Source organism: Euprymna scolopes, chromosome 25 (assembly GCF_053919585.1).
Source record: "Euprymna scolopes isolate OS-2025 chromosome 25, ASM5391958v1, whole genome shotgun sequence".
In the NCBI taxonomy this organism is placed as follows: Eukaryota; Metazoa; Mollusca; class Cephalopoda; order Sepiida; family Sepiolidae; genus Euprymna; species Euprymna scolopes.
The window spans coordinates 61,729,086-61,751,550 of record NC_136506.1 but is presented as its reverse complement, the minus strand read 5'-3'; the positions used below and the strand labels follow the sequence as shown (position 1 = coordinate 61,751,550).

Here is a 22,465-nt window from a genome sequence, read left to right as displayed (position 1 = left end):
ATGTCTGCTCTAGAACGGGCTTACCTAAATCCATATTGTTGGTTGGTCAGAAGTTTAGCATCTGTAAGGTGATGGAGTAGAACTTGGTTAATTATGGTCTCAAATATTTTGGCGAAAAGTGGGAGGCTAATGGGGCGGTAATTTACTGGGTTAATTCTTTCGCCAGAATTCTTGAAAACTGGTGCCACAGAAGCAGTTTTCCAGCAGTCCGGAAAGCAAGATTCATTAAGGCATTTGTTGTAAAGTTTGGAGAGAACTGGAGCTATTTCGTCAGAGCACTTTTTTAATAGCACAGCCGAGATGAGATCAGGTCCACATGCTTTGAAGTGTCAAGATTTTTTATTATAGCATGCACCTGAGCAGGGGTGATTTTCAGATCGTCTAGTGTGGTGTCTGTCCACAAAGGAAAATCAGGGAGGGGGTGGTTAGCAGGGTCCAGTGTGGAGTTGGAGGCAAACCGACTGGCAACCATGTTAGCCTTCTCGGTTGTTGAGCAAACAGCCTCATGATTGTTGGATAGTGGGGGAATTGTTGATTGACCATTATTTACTACACTGTTGTAGATTTTCCAGAAGTCACAGGTTCTGTGCTTTGATGCGTTTTTTGATAATCATGCAAAGGATTATTGAAGCTTTATTTCTGCAGCATAATTATTATTCTTAATTTATTCTATTCAGCATCCTAAAGGTTCATGATGCCAAATTTTGTGCAATTCCAAACAGTAGTTTGAACAAATGCTCACTAACCTATGGGGTCCCCTAGAGTTTTCCTGATTTCTAATATTTTCTAACTCTTTTGACGACCATTATAACTCATTTTGCATTATCACAATAACCGTTTACTATTGATATCTCTGGCAATGACTGACATTTAAATGGCAATAAACTCCTTGCAGTTCCAGTACTCTCCATACCCTTTCATTGAAGCTCTTGTTGGTGCCTTTCCTCAGTCTTTCCATCCTCTATCATCAGTAATGTATATGAGTGTTTTTTTTTTTGAGGGAGGGGGCACATTATTAATTATTATTAGTGATAGTTGTAGAGTAATAGTAACATTTATACTATTTCCACTTTCCATATTTGACATGCCACTAAAATTTTATGACAAATTAGGTGCAATTCTAGCCAACACGTTTTGCAATAGTAGTATTATTATTAACCCAGATGACACCTAGCATCTTCAATTCTTTCAAATAGTTTTAAGGCCTATTAGTAACAAATATTCAATTATAACAAATGTATTTTTTCAATTTGTACTAAAATTGTGTACTCTAATTCTTTTTATAGAGATTGATTTATAACCATTTCTGTATCGGATTTTCAAGACAATTTTGAAATAAAATAAATTGAAATACTGCTTTATAACTTTTCATAGTTTTGTTGAAATAAAATAGCAACTTATGTCCAATTAATCATATATAATTAACAGTTGTTACAGCATTGACCTCAAGAGTTGATATGCCATAAAGCAGGAACCAAAGCAAATCTGCAATAATTAATAGGTGATTTCTAAGTCATTTAGATAAATTGATCTAATCACCAAATAAATTTTGTTGTGAATTTTGATGGGATAGTAATATTTTGGAAGAAAATAAAATTCTAAATGTTTTCTAAAAGTTCCTAAAATTTAATGATTTCTAAATTATTTTTGTTACTTTTATATGTCAAACTACTGGCTTAATCTTAATGTTTTGACTGCTTTTTGTAATTGTGAAATGAAAACTGTATACCTCAGTGAATTTGAAGTTACCAATTATGACAAATTATGACACCTGAAGAAGGCTGGAGATTACAATCCTCAAACATTGTGAAGATAATTAAGATGAGAATAACAGTCTGATAATGTTTTCATTTTGAACAATGCTTGTTTGATAGTAATTGTCTGTATTTTTGAGATGAGGTGTTTTTATTGATTGAGATTGTCGGACTGACTTCCTCATCTTGGTTGTTATCGTCGCAACGTTTCGGCCGTTTTGCCCTCCGGCCTTCATCAGGTGTTTTTTTTTTTTTATGAAGGCCGGAGAGCAAAACGGCCGAAACATTGTGACGATAACAACCAAGATGAGGAAGTCAGTCCGACAATCTCAATCAATGCTTGCTTGAATCATTTCTTTCTTTGGATCGAGCTCTTAGTAAAGGATTAATTTCCAGTTCTCCAATATGTATTGCATTACATCCTTGAAATGTGTAAATGAAAAAAAAAAAAATTAGTACTCACCAATGTCACAATTCGTAACAACCGTGCATGATACCAACTCTTAACATCTCTGCTCTCTATCAGTGATCTAAAACTTGATTGACTGTTCTCTCCAATTTGTCCTTAATAGCTACTATTCCCATCCTATGCAAATTACTGCCACATATATATAAAGAACCCATATACAAAATTAAGTTTTTTCTTTTTGCTTCCCTGATCATGTCACCTGACAGGTTAAATACGTGATTGCTTGTGTGAGTAATATATTCTATTACAAAATGCAAGTACATATTTTTATAAAATAGTAGGAGAGAGTTCACGTGTGGTGTAAAGATGTAGATTGTGGGATAGCTTTTTATTTCATGTCTCTTGGAAAATCGAAGAAATTAAAAATTCTCTACCCCTAGAAGTAAATTGCATAGAAAGAACCGGAAAGGTTCTTTTTCAACCCAAAAATAAACCGAAAAGTTGGGATGGGGTACTTTGTTTATAGGGAAGGGGAGGGCTTTGTTTATAATCTACAATGTCAAACCTGATCACAATCCTCCAGAAGTAAATTGACCAGAGAAGAGTTAGATACTTTCATCAAAGAATACTCATTTCTTAAAATGAAAACTGTCATTTACATAGAAAATAATAATTAATGAGATGTTATTTTGCAAATCAATATGCAAATTTAACTTTAAGGAGGAGCTTTTGCCTTGATGATTGGTGACTCACAAATTAAAGAAAATGGACAGCAATTAAGGGAAAACTTTCTCACATTTACATAAATATTAACTGCTTGGTTACAAAAACAGAAAACTAAGGAATCAAAACATATTACCAAAGATGAAGTAGGCAAAACTATGACAAATCAACCTAGAAGAATTAAGATAGTCAAACCGGCAGAAATTAAATGGTTGTATTTAACAGAAATGATCAAGTCACTTGTAAATGGAAGCCGCCAGTTTAGCTGAGTTGTAATCGCTACTTTGTAAGTCTGTCATTGTGTTTCTCGGCTAATAACTCCGGCTTGCTATTTGTATTTCTTTTAATCACCTTTTCGAGTCAAGGGACAGATCTTCATCCATTTTGTTTTATGAAGATTTTGAAAAAAAGGTACATGTGCACCCACCCCACTGAACCAAACGGACAATTACAGTAACAGTAACAGTTACACATGTAACATGAGAAAGAAATTTCTAACAACTTCACTCTCCAAATATTTTCCTGGAAAATAAACTTCTTAAAGTGAACATTTTTAGTGTCAATATTTTTAGTAGTTGACTATTTCTGAGATGAAATATTGTTTCAATTTACTTGGTTTAGCAGAGTTTAACAAGCTCAGTTTTTAATGTGGGAAAAATTCAGCCTCCCAGAAAAAAACACTCTGGATTAAGACAAAAAGTAAACATTGCTCCAGTTTAGAAGGATGTCTTTTCTGATGAAGTGTAGTATCAGAACAGATACTGCACTTAGATATTAGCCTAATGGCCTAAGATTTAGATATTATTATTTACAAGTTTGGTACGGGTTTCCATATTTTATTGCTATATATTAGCTATTGTACGTTTTTTAGTCAAGAAAAAGTATTGGTTAAAACATGGGTACTCTGATGATATAGCAATACTAAACTGCTGGCCAAAGTCACGTGATAATTTTTAGTGGTATTGGACAAAAAGAGAATACCATTTGATGAAATTATGTGTGTGGTAAAAAAAAAAAAACATAGACAGCAAGAGATTTGTTTTGTATTTCCATTCAGACTTAGGGTTAGTGTTAGAATTAAGGAAGAGTGTTTTTTTTAAAAATAATTTTTAAGTTAAAATAAAAATTTCATTTTTGCTTGCATCAATATTGTTACACATTTCTGAGTGATATATTGCCCCCACATTGACATTGATGTCAAGATATCAGTATTAAGTCATAAAATGTGCACGCCCTTCCTAAAACTATCTTTTTAAGTAAAGGATCCTATATGATAAAAAAAAAAATCTGTCTGCCTCATGTTTTTTGTGGCTCACAGATGATTTCATAAAACTGTATGCTTTTTTGTCAAACATAGATATAGATATATATATATAAATTTTCACAAAATCAAGACAATAAAATAAAAAATGAGAGCATCATATTGTGTATTTTCATATTTGTTACACTTGTTTCGGACAATTTTAAACATTGTCATTCAAAAATATCCCCAAAACAACCTCTCATCAAACGTCGAAATACACTATTTATACATATATGACAATATTTCTAGTCTCTATTTAAGATATCAAGCAGTTGACCCTACCTCCACCCCACTCTTCAAAGTTTTGTTTGATTATATTCTGTCAGTCATGGAATTTATAAATCACCCTATTTTCGTATTTCTACTTTTTAAATTATATTACAACCAATTATCTAACTTAATATTACCCTAATTCTCCATGTGTTTCTTGAATTATTTTTCTTCTCCAAATTATTTATTTAATTGATTTATTTTCTAAATACTAAACTACACCCTCGAATTCTAGTTTAAATTTATGTCCTCTTCAATCTATGATAGTTTTGTATCAGTTTTGTTAGCATCTATGATCTCATAATTTATTTTGCTTAATATTAAGTAAGTTAAGATTGGATGAAGTAAGTTCATTAACTTAGCAGCAGAATGCTGCTGCTGCTGCTGCTGTCAACCAAGAGCAGAGTCTGTCAGACGTGTGTGCACAGTGGAAGTAAAAATCTAATCAGTATGAGATGAGGATATTTGTTGCATGGCAAGAAATAATGAGAATTATATGATGGATGTGTAATGTGCGTTTGCAAGACAGGCTTAGATCTGATAAAGATTAGATCTGGATGGTATAGGAAGATGTATTTAGAACAGCAGACTTTGTTAGTTTAGTCACATTGAAAGAATGGCTTAGTAGATATAGAACAGTTGAGATAGCAGGGAAAGCCAAAGAAAACATGGGAGGAAGTGAAAATAAAGGATTTGAGAGGAAGAGGGATAAAGATCTGGGCAGTGATAATTTGATAATCATTTTAAAAAGCTGTCCAACACATGCCATCATATGAAACAGACATTAACCCGAATAAGAAAGAGAATAGACAATACATGATTAACCTAATGAATATGATGAGTAGACTTATGAAATCCATTGTTTTGAGTTAACTATATTGTTAGAAGTTATGAATCTGCAAATGTTCCAGTTATTCCTCAATAAATTTTGATGTTTGATAAATGAATAATGAATGCATTTTAATTTGAGAATTGAATTCAAAATCCTTGTTAGCAACTTGTTCAGGTTTTTATTTGTTTGTTAGCAACTTGTTCGGGTTTTTATTTGTTTGTTAGCAACTTGTTCGGGTTTTTATTTGTTTGTTTCTTAGCAACTCGTTCGGGTTTTTATTTGTTTGTTAGCAACTTGTTCGGGTTTTTATTTGTTTGTTAGCAACTTGTTCGGGTTTTTATTTGTTTGTTAGCAACTTGTTCGGGTTTTTATTTGTTTGTTAGCAACTTGTTCGGGTTTTTATTTGTTTGTTAGCAACTTGTTCAGGTTTTTATTTGTTTGTTAGCAACTTGTTCGGGTTTTTGTTTGTTTGTTAGCAACTTGTTCGGGTTTTTATTTATTTGTTTGTTAGCAACTTGTTCGGGTTTTTATTTGTTTGTTTGTTAGCAACTTGTTCGGGTTTTTATTTGTTTGTTAGCAACTTGTTGAGGTTTTTATTTGTTTGTTTGTTAGCAACTTGTTGAGGTTTTTATTTGTTTGTTTGTTAGCAACTTGTTCGGGTTTTTATTTGTTTGTTAGCAACTTGTTGAGGTTTTTATTTGTTTGTTAGCAACATGTTCGGGTTTTTATTTGTTTGTTTGTTAGCAACTTGTTCGGGTTTTTATTTGTTTGTTTGTTAGCAACTTGTTCAGGTTTTTATTTGTTTGTTAGCAACTTGTTCGGGTTTTTATTTGTTTGTTAGCAACTTGTTCGGGTTTTTATTTGTTTGTTTGTTACCAACTTGTTCGGGTTTTTATTTGTTTGTTTGTTAGCAACTTGTTCGGGTTTTTATTTGTTTGTTTGTTAGCAACTTGTTCGGGTTTTTGTTTGTTTATTAGAAACTTGTTTGGGTTTTTATTTGTTTGTTTATTAGAAAGTTGTTTGGGTTTTTATTTGTTTGTTTATTAGAAACTTGTTTGGGTTTTTATTTGTTTGTTTATTAGAAAGTTGTTTGGGTTTTTATTTGTTTGTTTATTAGAAAGTTGTTTGGGTTTTTATTTGTTTGTTTATTAGAAACTTGTTTGGGTTTTTATTTGTTTGTTTATTAGAAACTTGTTTGGGTTTTTATTTGTTTATTAGAAACTTGTTCGGGTTTTTATTTGTTTATTAGAAACTTGTTCGGGTTTTTATTTGTTTATTAGAAACTTGTTCGGGTTTTTATTTGTTTATTAGAAACTTGTTCGGGTTTTTATTTGTTTGTTTATTAGAAACTTGTTTGGGTTTTTGTTTGTTTGTTAGCAACTTGTTCGGGTTTTTATTTGTTTGTTTGTTAGCAACTTGTTGAGGTTTTTATTTGTTTGTTTGTTAGCAACTTGTTGAGGTTTTTATTTGTTTGTTTGTTAGCAACTTGTTCGGGTTTTTATTTGTTTGTTTGCAACTTGTTCGGGTTTTTATTTGTTTGTTAGCAACTTGTTCGGGTTTTTATTTGTTTGTTAGCAACTTGTTCGGGTTTTTATTTGTTTGTTAGCAACTTGTTCGGGTTTTTATTTGTTTGTTTGTAAGCAACTTGTTGAGGTTTTTATTTGTTTGTTTGCTACCAACTTGTTCGGCTTTTATTTGTTAGTTTGCTACCAACTTGTTCGGGTTTTTATTTGTTTGTTTGCTACCAACTTGTTTGGGTTTTTATTTGTTTGTTTGTAAGCAACTTGTTTGGGTTTTTATTTGTTTGTTTGCTACCAACTTGTTGAGGTTTTTATTTGTTTGTTTGCTACCAACTTGTTCGGGTTTTTATTTGTTTGTTTGCTACCAACTTGATGAGGATTTTATTTATTTGTTCAGGTTTTTATTTGTTACGAACTTGTTCAGGTTTTATTTGTTACGAGCTTGTTCAGGTTTTTATTTGTTACGAGCTTGTTCAGGTTTTTATTTGTTACGAGCTTGTTCAGGTTTTTATTTGTTACGAACGTGTTCAGGTTTTTATTTGTTACGAACGTGTTCAGGTTTTTATTTGTTACGAACGTGTTCAGGTTTTTATTTGTTACGAACGTGTTCAGGTTTTTATTTGTTACGAACGTGTTCAGGTTTTTATTTGTTACGAACGTGATCAGGTTTTTATTTGTTACGAACGTGATCAGGTTTTTATTTGTTACGAACGTGATCAGGTTTTTATTTGTTACGAACGTGATCAGGTTTTTATTTGTTACGAACGTGATCAGGTTTTTATTTGTTACGAACGTGTTCAGGTTTTTATTTGTTACGAACGTGTTCAGGTTTTTATTTTTTTTCAGGTTTTTATTTTTATTTATTTATTTATTTGTTCAGGTTTTTATTTGTTACCAACTTGTCCAGATGGCTTTTTAGTTGTTGGCCAGGGGTTTTCCCTTGAAACCAAAGCCATCAGTCTAGACTATTATTAAAATGGTTTGTTCCCTGTGGACTATCTCTAGTTCTGTGTAACTCTAGGCGGTCCACCCTCTCAGGCTTTGCTTTCTGCCTTTGAGAAAGGGTTTATTTATTGCTAATCGCCTGAGGCGTCCCTATTGGGAAATTCAGATAGGAGCTGTCTAGGCATTTTTTGCAAGTTTGAATCCTCTTTCTCTAGGATGCTGGCTTTTCAAATACCACTTTCTGACAATTGGTATGTCATCCAGCCGTAGGAGGGAGGCAAATAACTTCACATTTTGAACAATGTCCTTGTTATTAAGTACTTTTCTATACTAATGAGATATGAATCAATTTATAAGTGGTAAAAGAGATTAAGCCGGTAATAAAAAATAATTTACCTTCAAAAGAATATTTTTATATTAAGTTGGTTCATTATAGACATTTTATTGTTATAAGTGCAGGATTGTGACAAATCAATTGGATTTGGAGCATTGATTAACTTTGAATGGCTTTTTTTCTTTTGACATTGGAGTACTTTATGAGATTGGATATTAAGATAGATAACATCCTGTTGCGTTCATAGATAAAAATGTTTAAGATACTGAGTCTTAGCTGACCGATCAGAGGCAAGCAGTGAAAATAATTTTTAGTTTTTAAAATAAGTTACTTTCAAGATTGAGTATGTTTTTTATTCTTACTCTTGAAAGGTTGGCAAATATCCAAATAATTGTATAAGTTATTGATATTCATTGAAAAAATATTTAATATTCATAAATTTCATTTAGTCAAATGAAACCTGTTGTATCATTTTTTATAATGACTATCCACCTGTGAGATATTGTCTCTTGTGTTTTGAAATAAATACAAATCGTTTAATTTTAAATCGTTTCTGAAACAACTTGAGTCTTAACTAGTGAATAATAATTTGTACTCAAGACTACTTTTATTTGAGCTCTGATATAATTTTAGAAATTTTAACATAGTATAACATTGTATTGTTCATTGTTTGCGTAAATAGGAACAGCCATTCATCTCGTTTTTTAACATAAAATAATTGCTTTATTGAATAACTAGTGGGGATCCAAGCCGAATCCCTGAGGCAAAGTTTGAAAATAAAACTGGCCAGCCAGAAGAGAAAGATGTTTGAAAGTCGTCGAGCGTTACGACGACGATGGTGACAATGTAAGCATTGTTATAAGCGAAGTAAGAAAAGAAAACAGCGTTTTAATTAAGCAGGGGGGGGGTAAAAAACAAATTAAAACAGAAAAACGAACAAACGTTACGTGAAAAGTGGCTTAAATAATACAGGGTTCAATATTTAAATGTAAAAAATCGAAAAGAAAAAAGACATCTCACACCACGATTCGAACCCAAAACGTTTAGATAATGAACCAACCCTTAACTACCTACGCTAAAGCGGCGTATATAAAGTTTGTTTGGTTTATCAACTATTTAAAGTAAATCAGGTCACGACGTCACAACGTCATTTGATGACGCATGCGTTGTTGACCCTTCCCCCCTCTCTCTTCGTCTGCCTTACTCTAAGGACTGGAAAATGGCGTCTGGCTGTTTTTATATTTCGTAAGCGTATTTTTTTTTTTACTTCACATGTTTGGCTTATTATTTTTCGTTTAACTATTGAGTCTAACTATTTTGAATGTGGTAATAACTTTGGTAACGTTGCCATAGCGTAGAAGTTCATAGTTTAGCTTTAATTAATTTTTTTTTACCGATAACATTTTTAAATTGTAAATTCAGACCGCCATTAGAGGTTGCTGACGTCAAGATCACGTGACATGACTCATCGGGTTTTAAATACAAGTTGACCCAAAATAAACGGCCGCGTGTAAACTTTATGTAGAAGACTTGGCGGCCGTATTTTTTTGGGCGGTTATAAATCGATTTAAAAATATGTAATGTTTAACATTAAAATGTCACTTTTTTGGGGCTCCCCCCCCCCTGCAGAAAATCGATCAGTTGACACACTTCTTATGGTCACTTTGGGCCAATTTTTCGATATTTGTCGTCCGGAAGGTGGGGCTTTCATATGAGACCAAGTTTATGAATTTTTGTTGTGTCTGTCAAAAGTTTTTAGTAGACACACAAACATACATACACACAAACAAACATACACACATTTTCCCTTTTATATATATAGATTAGCGGGGGTACCCAGCGTTGCCCGGATGTTTGTAGGTGTGTGTGGTGTTAAATAAAAAAGAACCCAGGGGGGGGGGTAGGATCGAACCGGAAGCTCTGAGGCGAAGTTTGAAAATAAAATCGACCAGCCAGAATGAGTTAGGGAAAGATGTTTGAATTTATTTAAGAACCAAATTGACAGGTGCGCGGCTGGAAGTCGTCGAGCGTGACGACGATGACGACGACGTAGGTTTGTTTGTTATAAGCGAAGTAAAAAAAGAAAACAATGTTAACACTTAAGCGGGGAAAAAAAAACAAAAAAAACTAATGTAAGGCAAATGAACGATGAAAACAGAAAAACAAACATGTGAAAAATGGCTTAAATAAGCCTGTTTCGATATTAAAATTCAAAAAATCGGTGGGTACCCGGGTGTTTTTGGGTATGTGGTCGGGGGTGGATAAGCGAAGTAAAAAAAAACAAAAAAAAAAACAAACGTTATGTGAAAAATGGCTTAGATAACACTGGTTCAATATTTAAATTTAAAAAATCGAAAAAAAAAAAAAGAAAAAAAAAAAAGACATCTCACACCACAATTCGAACCCAAAACGTTTAGATAACGAACCAACGCGCTAACCAACTGAGCTAACGCGACGTACATGAAATTTAGCCAGTTCTTCAACTATTTAAAGTAAATCAGGTCATGACGTCATCTGACGCATGCGTAGAACTGGTCGTCGTCACGAGGGGACGGTTTTTCTTGACCCCCCCCCCCCCCCCCCCCCGTCGAAAATTGTCGATTTCGGGGTGAAAAAATGAACGTTTTTGGCCAATTTTTTTATATTTTTCGGGCGAAGGATGGGGCTTCAATATGATACCGAGTAATATAAACAGTTGTAAGCAATTGTAACCCCCCCCCCCCCCGGGAGTGTGTGCGAAAGAAGCCTTTGCGAGACATACACGAAATGGTCACACACATTTTGCCTTTTATATATATAGATAGAAGATTGATAATGTCTAGTTGTAAAGATAATCATAGTGGTGATGTAGCAATCAAAGTTTTTTCTTTTCGTTTTTGTAGGTAGTTGTAATAATATGAAAACATAAAAGGAGAGCACAAACACATTTTCTCAATGATGTCGTTTTCTGTGATGTTTTTTCGTTTGCACATCCAAACTTCCTCTTCCAAAAAAAAAAGTCCGAACATAGGCTAAAGAGGCAAATATTCATCTCTTCTTTGCCAAGTTTTATTTTAAACTTCTTGATTGTGACACCATATCCTGTTACATCTCTAATTTTACTTCCAATGGAATTTTACCACACTGATTTCAACCTTATGTGAAAAATCACGTTTCTAACATTATTTTCACACATCCACATATGATCTTTCTTTAATACGGCTGTTCGTTTTTGTTTCATTTTGTAGTTTGTAAAAGGAGGGGGAATATTTCTTTCCACAAAGTTATTAAAGAAGTCCACACTCCTCCCATTTAGAAACCACAAAATGAAAATGGTAAATGTACTTGCCTCTTAAACAGATGTGTTAAAAAAATATGAAAATTTACTGTTTAGCATTCCAAATAATTATTTTAAAAAAATCAGTAATACAAAATGTAGAGGGATAAGAAAAGACTTGAAATTGTACAGGTTCTTTTTTTTTTTTTTTTTGTATATTAAATAGAAATCACTAATATTTTTGTTTTTTATGAACTTTTTTTTTTTCACTGAAAATTTCTTTTTCACTCAACATGCACATTTTATCTGTTTTATCACTGTTTAATAAATTATACCGAATTTTGAAAATTAAATATATTCAATATTGCTTCATTAGTTTTATTTTTATATATATTACTAGCGGGGGTATCGTGTTGCCCGGGTGTTTGGAGGTGGGGGGGGGGGGTAAAGAATAAGTGAAGTAATAACCCTGTTTAAACTTTTTTTTAAAAATCGGAAAAACAAAAACGAAAAAAAGAACATTGGAAAACCAAAACAAAAAAAAGAATGTGTTCAGAAAAACAAAAAAGTGAAAAGCGAAAAAAAAAAACGGCATAAATAACCCTATTTCAATATTAAAAGTTTAAAAATCGAAAAAAAAAAAATTATCTGATATCTCGGATCAAACCTGCAATCTTAAGATAATGATGCTGTCACTTTATCCATAGTGCTATGTCAAATGTAGGTCGGTTTTATAATCTTTAAACGAAACGTCTTTTGCACGTGTTGACGCATGCGTAGAAGCTATCTTGCCATGTAGGAACGGATTTTGGACACCCCCTCTCTGTAAAAAACTGGCCAGTTTAGGGTGAAGGAATTAATGTTTTTGGCCAATTTTTCGATATTTGTCGTCCAAGATGTTGAGCTTGAAAATGATACCAATCTCGTGAAAATCCATCACCTCTGTCGATAGTTTTTGCAAGACAAACACACATACACACACATTTTCGCTTTTATATATATATAGATTTCATCCTCCTTCACTCTGTTATGATTCTTAAATTATTGAGGAATGTTCAACAGACAAGATGGATTCTGCTTTGGAAGTTATCAGACAGTTCTCTTTAGAAACTTGGTCATCTGGCCTTTTCTTATCCTTTTTAGAAATCTAAGTCGCTATTGTTGTGGTTAAAACATTCTCTTGTGCATCTAAAATTATACGATATGAACATTGCATGCATTGGACACACTTAACATATCTTTATGCTTTGGAATTTTTTAGATAATGATTAATGATTTGTATTAATTCGAAAAGATCCGCCTGAAGAAGGTCAGAGCTTACAGCAGCCAAAAGAGTGTAAATATAACAATCAAAATGAGAATACTAGACAAATAATACAAAATATAATATTTTTATCAAATCATGTTCCTAAATTTTTGAGATGAAGATTTGTATTGGATTATTCGGACTACTGTTCTCATCTTCAGATCAATCCAAATAATCTAAATTCTCAAATCATTTTGGATTGCAATGGATTGAATGTCTGCAATCCAAAATGATTTGAGAATAAATGCATTTACTGCCAAGGTTAACAGACTTTTTTTATTCAGTATTTGAATGCATATTCTTTTTTATTTAATAATTTTTTATACACATTATATTCAAATTTGTATACTGGGAGGGAATTTCAAAGGCAAACAGTCCAAAGAAAAGAGTTATTAAAGTAGAAAATCTTGACATCTAGAGACCTCTGCACTAAAGAGGTGTGATTTTGTTAGTTGGGTGGATCAAGGATATTTTCATTCAGAATGTGCAAGTGCAATTAATCAAAGCACACTCTGTGTGGAAGTACCTGTAAAACAAGCACAAGGATGCAACAGGTGCTAAAGCTTTGCAAACAGTGAGGGACCTACTAGGCTAGAAATTCTTGTCTTGGATTTTCTCTAAAAAAGGAGAAGTGAGTGGTTAGTGCATATGTAGCAACAATTCTTCTTGTATAGGCAAATGATGGCTTTAGGGAGAGATAGAATAATACTGGCACATGTGAGAAGTCTTCTAGTTCGCTATAAAGGATGAAATTACCTTTGTGACAGACTTGGCAACATCTATGCACATTCCAATTCATATTGTCTAAGAATGTCAGGCTGAGGAGTTTGAACATTGGTCTCTTGTGAAAGGTATTATTGAGCATCACATTAATGCATTCCTATACTTGTTTTATAAGTTCGACATTTTCACTATTATTTATCTTTTTGTTATCCTAGATAACATTTACTGAATCTTTTGATAAATGAATTATATATGTACAGGGTGGAACGATAAGTGTCGCCCTAAATAAAAACAACACTACGTGTTTTTAAAACTGTATTAAAAAAAATCAATTCAGGTAACTTGATTATGCAGTAGAGCTGACATCTATTCAATGTAGCCGCCTTCAACTTCAATTACCACCTCGATATGGGTCTGGAACTGGGAGTATATCTTTTCCACATGTAGGAGCTCGGCGAATACTGGTGATCAGGTTGGCTTTGGTGTTGTAGGAGGTCATATTGGTGATGTTCTTGCTGTATGACCAAATGAAGAAGTCCAGTGTGTTCAGGTCGAGGGAGGAGAGGGGCAGTAAGAGAAGGGTATAAAGTCATAGCATTCCTTTTGAATCCAAGCCTGGGTCTCTTTGGACTTGTAGGCTGGCGCAGAGTCCTGCGGTCACACCCAAAGTCCAAGCAGTAACCTGATTGCACCAGAGGATCACCACACTCTTCAGCACATCCAGGTATACTTTGGTGCTGACTTTGAAGATGTGAGGTGGCATGATGTGGCCTTCACTTGAAATCACACCAAAGACCATAACCATGACCGGAAACATTTTTATAACCCTGGACACATTCCTATTATCTGGATTTGCACTTTGAAGGTACTGGCAATAGTCAGTGTTGTCATAACTTGGATAGGTAGAAAACAGGAGTTGTACAGTGGCGCATCTCTGATCATTGCTCATAGAACATTGTGTCACTTTCACAAGACTCCTATCACTCTTGAGATTTGTACACGATTGGCCAACTAGTAGATGGTTTGCAACGAAAAAGAAAATCGGTTTTTATCAAATGGGAATGGAATCCTTTCGTCTTTTCTAGGGCGACAATTGTTCGACCCTGTAAATTTTTTTTTTTTTACAATCTGGATTAATAAAATTTTGTTACTTTTATACATATATAAACTTGTTATTATTGCAGTATATTTTGAAAAAATTTTAATATAAAATTTTATTTTTAATATTTTGACACTAAGGAGACCTAATGTATAGAGAAGTGGTATTTTTCTGAATGTGTAATGCTTATGCAGATGAGTGCTTTATAAAATAGGACATTGCAAACGTTGAGTACAAAAAGCAAGAAATATTTCAGAAGTAAAATCCCTTCATAAATGTTAAAATTATTTGCCGAGTTGTTTTTTTTTTTAACTAAACTGACAATCAGTGCCATCATATTAACTGCTAATTAGTCGTAATATATAGCCGTTGCCAGTCAGGTTCAAAATGTAACTGTTGAGATTCCTTTCTCAACAGTTTTTATGGCCAATTATAAAAAAAACTTTCAGATTACCATAGCTGATAGTAACCTGCCTGAGAGTTTAACATTCAAACTTCTCAGCCTAACGTTCACAGGTAACATGAAATAGAATAAATACTTTGAAGATACTACCAAGTTTGTTGCAAAGAAGGTGAGCTCCCTCTACAAGGCTAGAAAACTTCTCTCACTTGCCAGTATCCCATAACTCTGCAAAGCCACTATTCACCTATGCATGAAGTATTGCTGCCACATCTGGGCTGTCGCACCAACCATTAATCTCTCCATTTTAGACTGGCACCAAAAAAAAAAGTCTGTAATCTAATAATCTGTCTACTAAGCACCTGTCTCTGTCCCATCATCACATTCCTATACTTGTTTTATAAGTACTTCAATGAAACATGTTTTAAAGAACTTGTGGCGCTTGTGATCTCCCAACCTAAATACCCCTTACAATCAGCAAAATCCCACTCTGTATTGTAGAAGTTCCCAGATGCCAAAAACAGCTTTCTACTCTAATAGATTATTTCCTTGAAGTGCTTGACTTTGGAATTTTCTTCCTGCTCCCTGTTTCTCCAACTGTGCAAATATGTAGAAATTTAACTGTAACCTAAACTGACATCTTGTTTCACAACACCTTTCTTGGCATGCTCCTATAAATCTGGCACCAAATTCATAACCCCCTTACATTTCACTGGCAATATGCTGTGTTTGAATATGTCAGGACATTGACTTCAACTATAATTGCTACTCTCTCCATCTTGTTTCATGTTACTGTCAAGTTTAACATCTTCGTTTTCTAAGTGTGTACAGGATTTGCACAGACTTAAAAAAGGACTTATATTTATTTTTATATTATATTTTGTCTTGAAAAGGCCTTATTTCTATTATTACCTTGAAAAGGCCTTCGAAAATGGGAAATGTCTTGAAAAGGGTTTGAAAATAGTATTCTTTATGGCCAGTAAAAATTTTGTGTGAAATATTAAAAATAAAATCAAAATAATTACTATTAAAATACTTTTTTAATATTCAAAATAAAATCGGAGTAAATACATTCTTCTGAAATTGCATCATTATTTCCGATATTGTCGGTACAAGGGTTACACCCCTTTATCGACGAACTGCCTGATGCTATCCGTATACTTTACAGATGAAGCCGAAGTGAAATTCAAAATCGAAATATTTACTATTAAAACATTTTTTAAATATTAATTAAAATATTAGTTTATATATCAAATTTTGTTTTTAAAACTTCAATTTTGTCTTGAGAAGGTTTTGAAAATAAACATTGAAAATCTGTATGATCCCTCATGTAGCTATAAGGATTGTATAGGCATAGTGGATGGTGTGTGACTATTTTCCTATCATTCTTTCTGGTGCATATTGTAGAGGTGGTGCAAAATAGGAAAAATGAATTGCTTTGAGGAAGGAACGAACAATGCGTTTATTGAATTAAACGAACTAGGATTTATTTCGTAAAGAAACAAATTAAATGAAAAGGGTACAGCACGTGTTTAGTTTGGTGTGCGTCTCTCGTTGTTAACTGGTGAGAAGGAAAGTCTATTGTTGTAGAGAGAGAGTGAGAAAGTCAATCCTGTTAGCTGGTGAGAGGGAAAGAAAGTCAATCCAGATTATGGAGATAGAGAACGTGTAAGGTGTACATACTGTCTGTTGACTCTTGCCCCACGCAGTAGCAGGTGTCGTGAAGCGTGCCCGCCCCGAAAGGGGCGGCTGATCCGTCAACCTCTCAGGTCAGAAGCTGAATTGAAAAGGGAGAAACAGCTTATGTCTCTTGCTTTTATAGTTGTTTCCGGTGGTCTTTTGCACATGTGTGGATTTCCTTCAAAGGGGAAGTGACTTTGCCCATGTGTGCATACGTGTGCGCACGTTAGCGTGTGTGTGTATGCATGTGAATGTGAGTGTATGTACGCGAACATGAGTATATCTACGTGTGTGTCCGTGTGCGCGTATGTGTATGACAAGAAAAATGGCTTGAGATGTGAACGCGCGTTTTTGTGTGAGACTAGAAAGGGCTCGTACAATATTCCCAGAACTTATTGCTATGCTGGATGTTCACTTATTATAGTCTTTTTTTATTTATTTTTAATTTTATCTTTTTGTTTCTGTTGGATGCCATCATTCACCCACAATTTCAGAGACTCTAACTCTTTTTAAGATTCTGTCTCTCTTGCACTCGATTCACCGGGTATATTCGCCAGGTGGTTTTTTAATTTCTTTTTCACAAGTTTAGTTGCTCTTATCACTACTGGAATGATGGGGATTTTTTTGTAAGATTCTAATTTCTGTTCATACCATACATAAAACCTTGATATTTCATTATTTTATTCCTATCGGGTCTGTTTAAGTCGGCATCATTGGAAACACTAATTTCTAAGGTTGCTATTTTTTCCTCTTCTTCCAGATGTCAGTTTTAACAGTGCCGTTTTCTGTAGAAATTGCATAGTCATAGTGGAAAGTGTATGACTGATATCAAACAGTTCTTTCTGGTATATGATCCTAGAGCATGGTCTTAATGTTTTCTCTTTTTCTTTATTTTATATATGGCTTTACTCATTAAACATACATAATTGTAAAATGTAAGTTTCATGCTAACTGTTTATATAGTTACATAAGTTTAAATTTATTTTATCTTAAATTATTTGTAAATTGTAAAAAAATGAACATAACTTGATGATTGATTTATAAGCATTTAGATATAAACATTATTTATCATATTACTATTTAAATTTTTTTAGCATTATTGATAACAAAATTTATATTTATTTTTATCGTATTTTATATATGGTGTATAATGAATTTATTTTATGGTTGATGAATTATTTTATTCAACTCATGCTAATTTTTTTTTCTTTTTCTTATATCTATTAAGTGCATCGAAATCTTGAATTAAGAATGACACTTCTAAGTTATATTCTATGTAGTCATAACTTTTACAAGTTTATAAATAATAACATATTACTAGGCACCATTGTGTGTGGAATTATAAAATTGTATTGGTGAAGAAATTATTCCACTATTCTACTTAGTATTGTTATAAAATTCGTTCAATTTCTGTGATAAGTGTCTTCTTTAGAAGGTTAAACTATGATGGCAGCATCTTTGTGCTACTAAAAATAGCATAATCAACAGACCTTAGTGATAGCAATGCACCTGCTATATGTGTTTTCTCTTTCCCTCTTTTTTTCTCTCTCATTTTCAATCTATTTTTGGATTCTCAACTTTTTTTTTGTTGTTGTTTTTATTCCCTCCTTCATCTTATCTTAGATCTTCTCCCCCCCCCCTCTTCCATCACGGTTTATTATCTTTCCTTTCAACTTCTGTTTTGCCAATCCTGTTACAATCAATTTCATTTTTCACCTAATAACAAACCAAATAATCTTTACATTTATACTTTAGCTTTCTGAAATATTTTAGGTTAGGGTTGTCCTTTTCAAGAAGGTCACCTCTCACATTATATAGAGATAGTTGTGCTTCCCTCCTCATTTCTGTAATCAATAATATAATTATAGTATAAGGTACATACTTGAATCTGTTTCATCAGTCATTTATGGCAAACGTTGGTTTGTGTTTTCAAAAAACAAAGGTCTGTACACGCAATAACCCTTATCCCCGAGTGGCTTCTAAGCCTTGATAACTGGTGACCTCCATGTAAAAAAAAAATATATATATATATATATATATATATATATATATATATATATATATTTCCAATGATTTTAATATTTAACTCTGATGAATATATTTTAATTAGTCATAGGTAAAGGAAGGTGAAGAAATTTTTACTCTTACACTTAGATTTACTATGAGTGTCACCCATGAACACGAGGAAAATTTTAATAGCCAATTTTTGGTAGTAAATAGTAAATCATATTTTAAGTGTTTTCATTGGTTAATTTAGAGTGGATTTCCTAAAGAAAAATTTTTGAATAATGACCTATTTTAGCTATTTACAGAATATTATAAATGATAAATTGATTTGAATAACACTAAAAAAATAATTGCAATAATTATAATCGAAAATACTGAAAGCAACTGCTATCGACGACCAGTGTCTGATTCTTACAGATAACAAATGATGATTAAGCAATGACCATTTCTTTTTATTTGCAAATTGATAGCCCGTAAGGACCTAGTTTGATATATAGCATTTGGAATTTCCCAAATAGTCACTTAACTAATCACTAAACAGGCTAAATGTTGTTTAACAGGAACGGGTGTATGCATTGAAAACTAAAAATTATTTTGCATTTAAACAAATACTTTTATATTATACCATTGCATAAATATCCAGAATAAGATATCCATCAATCTTCTGCAGTTTAACATCAGTTCTGGTTTTCTATTTGTTCTACTGACTTAATTGATTATGGCATCATACTTAGACCTTTCCTTTTCTAGAATTCAAACTACATCTGAGGTATAAGTATATTTACTTTGATTTTGTCACAAATGAACTTAAATAATTTAAATTACAATATTAATCCTATTATTTAGTTGTATTTTTTTTTTCTTTAATCTGGCATTTACTAATATCTTTTTTCCATAATTTTCAAAAAACAAAAACAAAACTGACTATAGTAAAAAAAAAAAAAATGCTCTAATATGCATTCTCTTGGAATCCTCGTATGCCAATTGGAGTCATTCTTATTTGAAAAACACTGGAACTAGATTAATCAGTCAGCTGCTGATGTCTTTTCATTTTTGTTTCTTTCTGTTGAAGCAGTTGCAAACGATTGCACAATGAATTAAAAAAGGTAAGAGATACGTTTAAAAAAAAAAAGAAAGTAACTTGAGACGTTTTAAAAGAAAGATGTTACTTGCATATTTTTCTTTGTCGGTGTCCTGGCCAACAATAATCCAGATAGTAAATAATATTCTTTTAATGGGTTACCTGAAATATTAACTATGTTGAAGGGTATTAAGAATATTGTAATGTTTCAAAATATATAACGTTATGCATATCAAACTTTTTTTTTTCATAGAAAACTAGCAGGACAATATAAAACACTGATTCAAAATGCTGAACTATGTTAGGAAGTTGCATTTGTCATTCAAATAAACTTGTAATAGAATCAATTATAAAAGTGTGTTCATTGCTTAACCAATATTTTGTTTTGTGTATAGCATAAAGATCCTATCTTTTAGAATTGATAAGAGACTGAAAAAAAACATATTTCCAAAATTGCACCATCACCTACATTTTTGTGAAAATGAATGCTCCATAGAAAATAAGAGTTGAGACGTGACATATGATTTACTCAGCATATTGAACTTTGGAAAATCTGGAAATTGATTCTCGTTTTGGATTACTGAGAATAGTTCTCACTCTAAGACATGCAGGGAGCTTATCGTTGAATATATAAAATGAATAATAGAAGCCTCAGCAAACATACAAAACATCAGCAATGCCACAGACATTATTTCAACAAAGTCAGGTTCACATGTTACAATAGCTAACACCTATCATGGCACTAAGGAAAATAATCGCTGTTTAATCTAGAACAAAATAACCCAATTTTTTTTTATTCCACTTTTTACTGTGCTAAATAGAACTATTATAAACCCACACCCATCAACAGAATGTGATTCACATAATGACTTGTGTGCATTGACTATTTGCCTTTTTTGCTCTGTTCTTCTCATTTCTAATATCTTCACAAATTGAGGACAATTGAATTATTAGTATTTTCATACCATCTCTCCCACCACCAAAAAATTAATGTTATTGTGTAGACCTGTTTATGTCTATATATAGGTATTTTTCTCTTTGCTTTTTTTTTTTTTTTTTTTGGTGTTGTTTATATTGTGTTTGTGTACCAGCTGTATCTACCAGGTAATGCCTGGGAGTCTTTATTTTCATTTATGTTTGCTTTTTTTAAGAAATGAAATCTGTTATTGCTGAACGAAACTCACACAACCATTGTTAATCCGAATAAAAAAACAAACTCATAATTTTTACATAAACAGCTTAGTCTTTCATTCAGGTTTTTAAGATGTCTACTCTTCCCATTTCTCATTCACTTTTTTTTACTAAGCAAATCGTTTTTCACATTTTTTGATGACGTCACATTTCACATGATTCGCATAATAGCAGCAATTTATCTGTCATAACTTTTCCAACTGCATTAGTTTACAGAATTCTGATACATGATTTACCTTAGATTATGAGAACTTTTCATATTATGATTTGAATTATGAGAATTTTTACTTAGTGTCCGCAATGATCCTGGATCTGAGAGGGAAAAGATAAGATGCCTACGTCTTATGTACATGTAAAAAGAAATGAGAATCTTAGGAAGATCTCCATCATTCCAGTAATTGTAGGAGCAACCAGACTCATGAAGTAGAATTTCAAGCACTACCTGTCAAATATACCCGGTGAACTAAGTGCAAGAGAGATACAAACAATTGCACTTAAAGGGACAATTAGAATCTCAAAAGGATCTCTTGGTTTGAATGTATGAGGTAGTAGGTGAATATCTCCCCATAGATCAAAATGATAAGAAAATTAAGGGGGGGGGGAAAAGAAAAAAAATTTGAACACAGCACAATTGATCCCATAGTCTGTAGAAGTATCCATTAGGTCAGATATGTATTCTCTACTGTATTAGGTTCTACTTTTGCTCTCTGGTAGTGCATGCCTAAGGAATAGCAATTGATGTTACAGCAATCATTTCATTATTCCCATTTGTTCCTATATTTCTTGGTTCAGAATGTGATCAGCTCAACTGATATTTCAATCAATTCATTGGCACAGTTTTTCAAATGCATTGATTTTCTTTAATGTTTTGTTAATCCCATAATTCAGCAGCTTATGAGAAGTACAGTAAGCATGGAAGGCTTGTAGAATATGACCTTCAATGAAATACATGTTCTTGTTAGATAGATCCATTAGTATTAAAATATTTGTTAATGTAGCATGTATGTGAACATGGTGTCGCTTGAAGATTTACTGAAAACTTTCGTATTAGCCTTCTTGATCTTTTCAAGTAATGCTTTTCTCTGATCTTGTATATTTGAAGATTAATATGATTTTAATGTCAACTAGACTTTTTAAAAATTTAAATCATGTCTCAAATTATTTAACACTGAATTGATCTGAACTCTCTTCATAACCATATGTGGCTTTGTTAAAATTCTGGCAAAATAAAATCCCTACAACAAACTAATCAGCTGTGTACTTTTTGTATATGTGCTTTAGCTGAAACCAAGTTCATCCTGTGTATATACGTTCTCTCTTTATCTTGTTATTTTCAGTCTCTTTTTCCCATCTTTATTTGTGTTTATTCCTTTTTCTTTTTCCCATTTTTCTGTTTTCCTTTTTCTCTGTTTTCCTTTTTTCTGTTTTTATTTCCTTTTTCATTGCCTCTCTGTCTTTTTTCTTTCATTATTTGCTTTCATTTTCTATTTCTCTTTTTGCAATCTAAATTCAATTTCAATGATTTCTTTCTATTACTTTGATATCATTGATTGAGGAATTTCAGTGGAAATTTTTATTCAAGTTTGAAAAAAAAAAGACAATAGTTCATTGTTGGTCATCTATGCTCAAATA

General features: G+C 32.5%; 1 protein-coding gene across 13 annotated transcripts in view; it reads left to right on the top strand.

The window, feature by feature from the left end:
- The window catches only part of LOC145247387 (trafficking kinesin-binding protein 1-like), a 297,237-nt gene that overhangs the window by 102,934 nt on the left and 171,838 nt on the right, over positions 1–22,465 (top strand). The window lies entirely within an intron of this gene.